At 37.7% G+C, this 12,116-nt stretch overlaps 1 long non-coding RNA gene across 1 annotated transcript; it reads left to right on the top strand.

Moving 5' to 3' along the window:
- Positions 1–10,555, top strand: LOC136243626 (uncharacterized). Its single transcript, XR_010694933.1, has 3 exons — positions 1–112; positions 8,693–8,784; positions 10,472–10,555. It is a non-coding gene; the product is annotated as an uncharacterized lncRNA (long non-coding RNA).
- Positions 10,556–12,116: the final 1,561 nt, after the last annotated feature.

Raw genomic sequence — 12,116 nt, 5'->3', positions numbered from 1 at the left:
CTGGGATTGGAGCGCGCTTAATTCTGACCGGCTCTCGTCCCTGCGAGTGTTTTGTTGACAGTAAAGAGTTGAGAAAGTGATTGTTTGTGCCTCACAGCCAAGAAGGACAGTGGTGAGTTTATGTAGAATCACGTTTTCAGTAGGGCTCTGCCTCCTTGATATTAAACCGGTCCCAGACGGGCACGAGTGCACCTTGCAGTGCACATGACGGCCACTCTACGCTGCCTGCTAATTTTGCTGGCCCAGCGGGTGTCCAATGTCTGACAGTGATCCTTTACAGCACTTTTATCACCACCAGTTTTGCGCACTCAATCAAGTTTATTAAACATGTGACAAGATTTTGCAAAACCAAAAGAGCGGTAAACAGGTGACGTCACAGTATAGTTACACAATCTCTTCCGTAGGTACAAAATTAATGTTATTGTAGCTCAGGTTTGTTGAAGTTTACTTTGCCCCAGTTTTGGAACAAGGTACCAATCAACATCTTGAAATTAATCGAAATCCATCGCCATGCATGCCGCTTGAAAACATTTTTGTTGTTTTTGTAAACATTGAAATTAGCCATTGGGATTGCGAACCTAACAAAATTTACTGATTTTTGCGGAATTCCGCATATCTACCGACATGGTAAGTTCAAAAACGTACGAGAAACCATAGATAATATATACCTCCGGACACGGGATTGGAAACGCTCACACTTTATCACCTATATCCACACCCCGACCTACCGTAAACGTAATTTGTAGTATCCATTTCGTGACACAGAATAAAAATAAAGATGGCCGAACTCACTTCTTCGTTGTTTGATGCTGACGAACTTCGAGATGAATCATCGAGAAATAATAACAGTGTTAGTTTGTCTGTCCGTTTGATTAGAGGCGTACTAGCTGGAGTGTTGTCTGACGAATCCTTTGCGATAGCAACGGATGAAATGAAGACTTCCTTGAGAATCATGCAAGAATTAATCAAGCATTTCCATCAGCCATCCATTGAGTCTAAGAGGTTTGCCTCTTGATTAGTTAACATTTTGGATGAGGTGGTCACTAAATCCAAAAAACGTTCTGGGATGATTAACCAGGACAAACTTTGGAGCAAGTATCACTAGCTCACTATTTCACAGTTATTTAATGAGAAATGGTTGGATTTTTTGGGGCACTGTGAAGTTGATAAAGAGCCCATACTTTACCAGCATTTAACCGATGAGTTGTTCAAGATGAGGATTAAAGAGCTAGTTAGCTCAACAATTCCCGAACCTGATAAACGTAGTGAGGATAACATAGGAATGTTAACATTTGAAGAGGAAAATGCTGTCTGCTTGTTGGTGGGTATGTGATCCGCTCTTTAAAACAACAGAGGAAACATGAGAATGTATGTCACATTCTTGAGGAGCTAACAGATAACAGCCCACAAAGTGAGCAAGATGGAGTCAACAATGAAAATGAGCCAGAGGATCCAGCAAATGACTGGATTGCCATTATTAACAGTGGAGGATTGACAAAAATTACTACAGATGCTTACCAGTTATGTTATACAATTGAATTGTGTACGCAGAGATATTTCCACACAAACAATGTGACAAGTATGGATGACACATTTCGTAGCCATGTTAATAATTGTATCCTACATGATGATGATGTCCTATTTAGTTGGTGTATGGCAAGCCAGGATGAAAATGACACTCTTGCACAAAAATGTTTGGAAAGTATTGTAGAGTTATGGATATCCATCCGAGGATTTGGATTTGCTGAAAATGCAGTTGAAATGTACAAGCAAAAAGAACAGAAGTCAACAAAGAAGTCTAGATCACTACGGAGTAAATTGAGTTGAATTGATTAACCATAACAAATCACTGTAATTTTAAAATGCAAAAAATTATTGTAATTGTAAAATGTAATGAGATTGTATTATGTATGTAATTAGTTAGATCTATATCTTCTTCGCTTCTTAAGAGGTTGATTCAAATCAGTGGACTCCAAGTCATAACTCTTTCTCTTGCAACCCCGGCAAATTCCCGTAATATCCTTCACCCAAATAGAATTGATGACTCTTATACTCTGGGTGTTCTTCAAAAATTCAGCAACCCGAGGATTCTCATTGGTCCTACCACACTGTCTCTGACACCCGAAAAATTGTTCTAATGCATCCTGAGACAGCTTCTCGCTCAAGAAACAGACAACTCCACTGATGTCAAAAATCTCTGGGATCAATTCCAAGAAAGACAATACTAAAAATTATGCAGTGAAATGCAAAAATTTACGTGTCAACTTAATGCTTACTGGTAATTCGAATTCCGTTTTCAGTCATTTTACTGAGAAGCATAGACTCTTTGTCCTCATCACTGTAACCTTCTCCTCCGTGAACTGTGATTTTCTGGTGATCCAAGTATGCCAATAGCTCTCTCAAATACTGCATGTTATATACCATGGTTATGAATTAGAAATAAAATTACAAACTTACAGTTAATCTGAAGTCATTCCCAGAACGGTACGGCTGTAAAAAAAGCTTACGCTTTTTCTTTCCAGCAGTAAAAGATGACACATTGAAGCACTCAAAAAACTTGTCCATCTTTTCAATAAAATAGGCAGTCTCGAAAGCAATTGCACCACCCGTCAACTTTAGTGCTTTCAAAACTGTATCACTAAGGACCTTTTGTATTGACATTAAAATTCAACACAACACATGTACTGTGCATACCTGCACAGCTAAATCAACCCGCATCTTCGAGTAACTGGTCAAATAAATATGTTCATAGTTAAGCCTGGGCACTAATGACAATCCAGGGGTGGAAGTTGTGACACCTGCATTCCTCTTGTACAGTTCAACAATAAGGTTCCAATCAATTGCACTTCCATTGCACTGTAACAAAACAAAATAAATAAACAATAAAATACTTACCCACAATTTCCCTCTCAGAAAACAGTTTCGAATTGTTTTAATCAAATGTGAGGGGTCACTGAAGAAGTAGACAGCATCATTGGCTTTACTGTAGACATTCACAGTCTTGTATGTCAAACTGCAAGCCTTGCCATACAAAGAAAACAACCTTCTGTTGTCACTAGCACCATCACATGTCACTGCCATCACACAGATTTCAAGCCGAGTCAAACGAGACAAAACCTTACGAAACAGAGGAAATAGATTGGCTCCCTTCTGGAAATTGAGCATATGAGTACTTTAGAGAAGTGAACAACCCACGAATCATAAACACTAACATAACTTTAGCTAGTGGCCTTTGTGAATCACCAGGACTTTTAAACCGGGTTTCTGCATCATGAATAATGTTGTTGACATCACCCAAATCTTGGTAACCAACCAGTGAGCCAGAAGCCTTATTGAACACCAACCCTTCCTTAACATACATCTCATCAAGTACAACAGTCACATATTTAGCCAAGTGAGCAGGTCGCGATTGTTGACCTATTTGTAAAAAATCTCTGTCGGTCTGTGTTGAAAATCCAATCACTGAAGGAATACAGTGTCGGTAATCCCTCAAAGTTTGTTCAGATGGTAACTGGATCAAACCAGAGTTGCGTAAAGTGGAATATGCTCCACTTGACCGATGGTGTAGGTAGAGACACCACCTGATAATTGAGGGATGCCAGTGGATCGATCTACTATCTTTTAGTGGAGCCACTTTTAGCTGTTGGTTCCAAAATATCGAAGCAAAACTATTATCTGTTTCTGGGTATTTATCCTTGTGGCAATTCATTATGGCAAGAAAATCATGGTGAGTAGCACTGTCAAGCTTGATACCATCTGATTGTACTGCACTTTCCAGCTTGCTCTGTAAGGTTTGAATCTGCTTATCTTTACATTGAATCACCTTACGCAGATTCTTCATTCTTTCATCTTTTTGTGATGAATTTAGGGATCGAAAAGTTGCTTGGCTGTCTGCTTTAGTAGGATCATTTTCTTCATTTTCACTTCTTAGTAGTCAACTCAAACCACTCCTCAGGACATTGTCTCAAAAATTCTTACAGTGTTCACACCGGCTTATAGGTTCTGGCAGATTGAACTGGCAGTTGACATGTCTAATAGTGGCAAACCGGTAGTCATAGTATGTCACAACACTCTTCCCTATAATAAGCAATAGTTTCAGATGACCAGCAATAATTATTGTTTTGACATGTAAGCATTGGTATAACATTATACATGTTGAAACACATGCTATTTTAGTTATGCAAACTTACCAGATACGTCTTTGAAGACACCATCATGCTGAGCAAATTTTTCATCATTGTTACCAATGCAGAAATTGTCATGTCTATTTCCATCAGTCTGTTTTTCCACATCACTCACAAAATTTCTGTCAGTCTCTTCAATGTTCTGAGTTGCAACGTTTTTCATATCAGTGACAATCTCAGTTTGTGTCTCAACTGAAGTGGATCCAACATTATCTGTTTGGGAACCATAATCAGCAGTTACAATTTCACACTGGTCTTCAGGCTCATCCTGAGTCTGCTTCGAAGCATTCCGTGAGTATCCCTTAGGTAGATATTTCTTAAACTTACGTGGCATTCCTTTGGAAGCAAAAAAGCAATATAAATCACTGTGTTTTACTTTAAATTTATAAAACTTCATATAGCACACTTGAAACTAAGCTATAAACTTATTTAGACAGCTACAATATCGTTTGGCTGGCAGCACAAGGTACACAAAGTAGTAAGTTGGAACTTGTAAAAAATGCCATTTACCACTGAGACAAAGATACAATACTTGATTTAATGGTATTTCCTTATAAAGCTTCATAAACCAGTCCTTTCTATTTAAAATCCAGTGGAATTGATGCCGAGAATGAAGAGTTATGGGTACGCAAAAGATGGAACGACACTGAAAATGGAATTGCTTACCAAATCTCGCTGTTGATCGCAAAAGAGATATCCTCCATCTATATCAGAAAGAATGATCCCAATAGAATCGAGTTTCAGGAGTCAAATTACTGTAAATCGTTGCAAAATCCAGAGAATAGACTGTCTCGTGGCCATCAAATACGCACCTAAAACACTCGGTACATTCTCGTATACTATGTCGTGTACTAAACTTACCACCTGGAGGTGACGATTATAAACAGGCGCAGATAGTCACTACGGAGCTCTATGAGCGTTTCCAATCCCGCGTCCGGAGGTATATATTATCTATGGAGAAACCCACTAAACGTTGGCTTAGGAAACATGGTGTCTGTTTATATAGGCCTACAGAAACTAGAACAAAGCTATTCTAAACTAAGTTACTCATGCGGCACTTTCTCGAAGTGGCTTTCCTTAACTTTTGTCTTTAAACTGAATGGCCCGCTCGAGGGTAACAACTCTTCGTACAATTCCCTCGAATTACTGAAGTATTATTGATGTACACAATGTTCCAGACCGTTTTTTTTGTTTAGACTAATTAGTTTAAGGTGAATTCCCATAGTCTTGGTAACAGGTGAATCCCACAATACATTACGCATTGGGAAAAATGACGAACCGGGTTCAGAAACAGTGCTGGGCCCACGTATCCGCTGCAGCTACAGTCTTGAAAATAAGGTGGAGTATTCCTTAGAGGTATGTGCGTAATTAGCAGACCTTTTTTGTTGGTATCACTACGTAATGTTGTGGGCACTTCGAAAATGCATGAAAATCACTGTGTTTTTACACCATTTTATGCATTTTACGTACTTTTGGGGGCGTGTCCCTTTCAATATTAATGTATTGATTATTAACCAAATAAATTCAATATGATGTGTAATTAATTTTGTTGTTTTGTATGGTGTGTGTTGTCATGTTTTATAAAGTACATATAGTTGTGTTTGGACAGTACCTTGTACAGGCTTGTGTTTTGTACTGCTCCTTCCCTTTAATGTGTTAAATTGGTAGTAAATAAATACTAATACTAAATGGTATAGTGCTAATTTAACAACACTCGATGTCTTTGTGACTTCAACTTAAAACTTGAAGAAAAATAGGAGAGAGCTCGATTTTATCAATTTTTGTAATACGTCAGAGTTGTAACCACCGTATCACCGCTAGCTATACCAGCTGCTGGAACCCTGAATTTTAGACAATACAGTGGTCAATAGTGATGCACCGATACTGATAGTAGTATTGGTATCGGCCCTATTTGGTGATATCGGACTGGTATTGGTAAAGCTGTAAATGTCTGATACCAAGCGATACTTTGTAAAGTTTGTATGACATCATCTGATTGCTTTTTAAGATGGTGGCATACATAGTGCATCAAGCGAAAGTGATAAGCCACGAATTCTTTGAAAGAATCGTATAGTAAGCCATGAAATATAATTCCTTGTTATCCTCGTGTTTGATGGCCATAAAACCAGCAAACTGCAGTTTGTGAAATGTTTAGTAAGTTAGTCTATCAACTACTATTGGTATTACATAGCTGTTTCGTGAGTAATACTTCAGTGTGGCAAAATATCAGGATCAGATCAGTATCGGCCATTTTCATCTAAAATGTACTCAGTATTGGTAGTGAAAATGTGGTATTGATGTATCACTAGTGGTCGAAAGAATGATTTTAACCCAAACCCTATCTCTAACTGAATTTACTAGCTAAAGCTGAATCCAAACCCCAACTTTGAATTTTTCGAAGTAGAGGTTAGTGGTTCTCCCTATTATAGTATGTACGTAGGTGTTGAGATGAATCCTCAAAAACGTTTATTAACTCATGGATGAAATTACACACGATCTTGAAATTTGGCTCATTTGTAACACTGTTTGACCTGCTAAAAATATTTTCATTCAAATGCCCAACACAATATTTATGGCCAATCAAAATTTTCACCATACATTTCCTATGGGTAGGCCATCAAAATATGGTATCCATTGTAGTGTTGCACTGATAGCAAAATTAGCCGATTATTCTGATAACCGATATCAAGTAACAGAATTAGCGGATACCGATAACTGATCCAATATAGACTAATAACACTAACACTCATCTTCATCATTATTAAATGACTCACGTTAGTGACATAAGTGTTGAAATACAGCTTATTCTAGGCTAAAATGTAAAGTTAAAATGTATACCACAAGTAAAAATTACTCATGGTAAACAGGTTTTAAGTAAATTTTACTACTGCTATACAGTTGAGACAAGTGGCTGATATTACATAGAAACCTAAAACCTCAGTTTACTTTGGGCTTGGCCTAATAATACCTGACAGTTTACTATAGGAGGGAATATGTATAGGTTATTGCACAAATCCAGGTATCTTCGCTATTTTAGAGACCTGAGGAATGGCACAATAATGACTGAGGGTGAAGCCTGATGTGATTATGTGCCATGTCAAATGTCTCTAAAATAGCAAAGATACCGTGGATTTATGCAATAAATGATTTAGACTATGGCTCATGCCACTCTGGTCACTGCCAGTAATGGCGACTTCCTGATCAAATTAGTGCTAAAATAACTCACTAGTAGGCTTCCTAGATGAATACGATCATCTTTATGATCCAATGATGCTTTCTTTACATTCTAGTGATGATTTCTGATGGCTGTTGTGATTGGAATCCAGCAAAGCACATGACAAAAAGAATTGTCACAGGTGTCTAGATACCTACTCGCGGGTATCCAATGGATTTTAAATACCTCATTAACGATTAAACTTAAAAGTATACTGTGCGTGCCGTAATCTAATTTTTTGATATACACTGTACTTCATTAATGCATCCCAGGTATTCTTAGGAATCATAAACTGTGGTGTCTCCTCTGCTGTAATATAGTGACATTTCACAGGATCGATTGTGGGTTATAAGTTTTGTAAAATGAAAACATGTAGACATGGATAGTTTGTTGCTTTATTGAATGACTGAATGAAGGTCACAGGTTAGTGTTTTGATTATATTTGACACCTGGCATGATGTCACATATAGCACTGGGCATGGCACTAAATTGATTAGGCCATTCGACATTAACTACTTTAGTTTAATCATGTCTAGTAATGTAAATACTTTAGTGGACTCAAGTGGGCTTGCATTTTCGTCTTTATTTTGTTGTTTTGTAAACATCTGACGCAATCTCAACTTGGTGTGGCACTTAATTGATAGCTTTGTAAACATATTCACTACTTTAGTTATTCATAGCTAGTAAGTACAGTGGAACCTCGATTATCCAAACACTGATTAACCGAACACTCGATTATCTGAACGCCAAATCGACTGCTCAATTAGAGTATTTTGTCAACAAATGTATGCTTTATTAGAGTATTTGAGCAAAGTTCAGTATATGAATGTATAGATGTTTGATTTTACGCACTATTCGATTTTATGAACATCCCCCAATTAGTTCCTTAAAACATTACGAGCTCGCATTTCAGCTTTCTCTGTTTATTTGCATACCCGCAATCAAAGCTATCTACATGCTCGTATTGATACAATTATGTTTGGCCTCAGCAGAGATTGTTCTTGCATATGTTATCCACAACGAAATTTACATGGTTCCATATAAATACACTTGTGAAGCATTTCTGTAGTTTCCCACACTTGCAGATGAGTCACCCAAGTGGAATATATTAGTCTGTAACATGGGCACTTGTGATTTACCTGAAATATGCACATTTATACTTATACTAGCAGCTCTCATGCTCATGCGTATATTTCAGACAAATCACTTGTTTCCATGTTGCAACTATTACATACGTATGTCTTTGTGTATGCCAACACATATGTATGTAACTCACCCTTCACTTGTTTGACAGGTGTGCTGTGGGGGTGTCGCACAGGAGCGACCACACATATCCACTAAGGGAAATGGAACGAAGTGGCAAGCATAACAGAAGCTGTTTGAAAGGTAATCAATTACTATTGCACAAATTATCTGGTAAGCAACTGTAAGTCGGATTATTGGCCAAATTTTAGCATTATCAATATCGGTAATTATTAGAAGAATTAGCCGATTAATTTTACTGACCCTGATGATCAATAAAATGGCAGTTTTGCAAAATACATGTGGAACAGTTGTTAAAACATCTGATTGGTCCGTATCTCAGAAATGTCCGCAACTAAGAATAACATGCTATTATGTTAAAGTGACTACAAGTAATGTTGTTATTGCTATCAGTTAGTGGTATGAAGTTTAGTGGGTAGAGGGGGAAGTCACTACAAAACATTCATGGTTACTCTCCTAAGCTGTAAAAAATGCATTATCACCTAGCAACCAAGTGGTAGTTATTATTAGTAGAATAAACAAGCCACCAAACAGATAAACAGCAAGTTTTAGGCTCCCTCCTTGTGCTTTCATCTAAACCAAACTTCATTATGGTCAATGAACTACAAGCCACATGGCCAATTTGGGCTGTCCTGACAATGGAGGTGCCCAGATAATAGAAGTCTGGATAAGGAAGGTTCCACTGTGTATATATATACACACACAAGTACACTAAAAATTTGAGTAGTGCACGATACTAAATCACAGTAAAACAATAAGAAGTGTTACATCCCTACTGTGCATTTCCATTATGGTATCTTGAGCACAGTAGGGATATACTACTTCTTATTGTTTTACTGTGTTTGTTGACTTGTTTGTAAATAATAATTATTATGACTGGTGAACCCACGCATACCACATCAATAGAAAGAAATGGCGCCGCATGCCCTAACTATATAAATTATCACCTGAAAAGTGAAGTATCCATTACGCTTCGTTGTTAGCTATTTTCAACCCATTACACAGCATTATGAATCAAGAACTATTCGAAAAGCACCTCTGCAATCCACGCATATCGCATCAAAAGAAAGAAATGGTGCCACATGCCTCAATTATCATCTGAAAAGCAAAGTATCCAGTACGCATCCATGTCAGCTATGTTCAACCCATTACACAGCATTACAAATCAAGAACTGTTTGAAAAGCACCTCTGCAATCAAAGTAGCCACTATGAAAAATATGAATGATTTTCATTACAAAGGGAAACCATCACGTGCTACCACCAAATTGACACATTTTGTTGTCAGCAGAGATGAACGGGACACAAAGGAGGGCACTGATAGTCCATAAACAATACGTTGTATGTACTGTGGTATGCCAAAAGGCATGTGTCCGGCTGAAGTGACGTCAAACAGTGAAAAAATCAAGCCCATAGCCTTAGCCGTTATCGAGTTGTACTTGTCTGAAGGCATCAGTCAGTCAGTAACTCAGCCAGTCATTCACTAGAAAATTCCGTCAAATATTTTATTTTTTAAATTCCGTAGCAACTTGTTGAAAGCATTTTGAGTCAATCTGAAGGCTTGCTTAGTTTTATGTCATCAGGGAAAAGTGAGGCTGGTTTTGGGTGATGTTTTTCATGGACCATACCCAAACCTTTTTTGGTCCCTACTATTGTACTGTATGATTTGTGTTTTGTCACCTTTCATTTATCTTCCACACATGTTAATTAATGGTTTGTTGCTTGATTTTAAATGAAATCCCATGTAACTGATGCTTGATTCCATTGTGTATTTAACATTAATAATACACATGCATATTTCTATTATACTAGAAAATGAAACATTTAAGGCCACTGTAATTGATGGATATCCTGCCGAAGAAGGCAATGAATTACAATTAGAATTAGGAGAAGACATTATGGTTCTTAATAGTGATGATGAAGAATGGTGGTTGGGCAGAGGAAAGCATGGAGTGGGGTGGTTCCCAAAAGATTTTGTGAAAATCATTACAGACACTTCTGCATCGCATAAGCAAACAAGGCTATGCCATACTAAAACCAACCCACTAATGGAGGCAGTTCACCAGAGCCCAGGTAGTTACACTGTGGCATACTTTTTGCCATATCTCATTTATGGAATACAGTGGAGAATCAGTTATCTAAACGTCAATCTACCGAACTGTCAATTACCTGAAAACCTAAATGATTGTTCTATTAGAGTATTTTGTTACAGTGGATGCTCTATTAGAGTAATTGAACAGAGCTCTGTATATAAATCAATAGGTGTTAATTTAATGAACTATATGAACACACCTCTACCCATATTAGTTCAGGTGATTGACACTCCACTGTACCAAGTAAAAATTTTGGTAGCAAAAATGGGTGAGAACTTAAACAAAATTATATATTCTTTTGTATCCAGTAACAAACTACTACTACATGAGGCTAGGGACTGTACATATCACTACTAAGCAATACCTCGAGAAGTAGCTGTCAAACTATAATTCTAACCTTAAGATTAAGAGGGTACACAGGGGGCATACTCCTTCCCCCCAGAATTAACAGAGCCTATTCGTTATTTAACATAACAACTATTTTAAGGTGTGATATTCAGCCAGTAATGGATAGACACTAACTGGGGATATTTGTCCTCCTCCCCCTCGTTCCATCACATGACAGGACATATCTCAGTATTGGAATAGGCTACCATAGGGTAACTTATTATTTTCGAGAATCTAAAATTTCTAATTTTTTGTTTAGAAAAAAATCCAAGGGTTACGGGCAAGCCGCGAAAATTTACTACTGATGTTTGCATCTCTTTTCAAGTAGGGCATGACTGCATAGCACCGTGTGTAATGGTTAGCGTGATGTACACTCAGCCTCTTGCATTATGCAGTATTGATCAAAGGCTATGCCGACACCCCGCACTAGCATTACACAATTCAATCATGCACTACTGCAAATGTTGGTATTTGCTCTATCAATGGACGTAGCGCAAGAATGTTTGTATGGGCCCCTCTTAAGCAATTCCCCATCATTACTGGAGTTAAATCATGTGCTGAACTTCCTTAATAGCGGTGACTATTCCATTCGTAGATGTTGTGCCTTAGGCAAACTGCCAGTAAGTGATAGTAAAGGGGTCTTGACCTCTGCCTTGAAGTATTTCCACAGTGCCATTTCACCACCATGTGACCACCAAAACTTTTCAGTTCCATGGTACGAGAGAAGCAGAAAATTGCAAGGATGTTTATTTTCGTGGTTTAATGACTCCACGAAATCCTCGAAGTTTTTTATCCTCTAAAATAAGTCATCCTACAGTATTTGAATGCTGCAACTTGTATTAAAATGATGATTAAATGTTAAAACACACACTGATAATTGCATGGCCATGGCGTGATGGCACAAAAAGGTTATGGACAATGAAATTTTGTAAAAGTAAGCAAATTTTATTAGTCCACAAGCCCTGTTTTTGCAATCC

This window comes from Dysidea avara, chromosome 2 (assembly GCF_963678975.1).
Source record: "Dysidea avara chromosome 2, odDysAvar1.4, whole genome shotgun sequence".
In the NCBI taxonomy this organism is placed as follows: domain Eukaryota; kingdom Metazoa; phylum Porifera; class Demospongiae; order Dictyoceratida; family Dysideidae; genus Dysidea; species Dysidea avara.
Note: the sequence above shows the minus strand (reverse complement) of the source record. Positions and strands in the feature narration are given on the sequence as shown.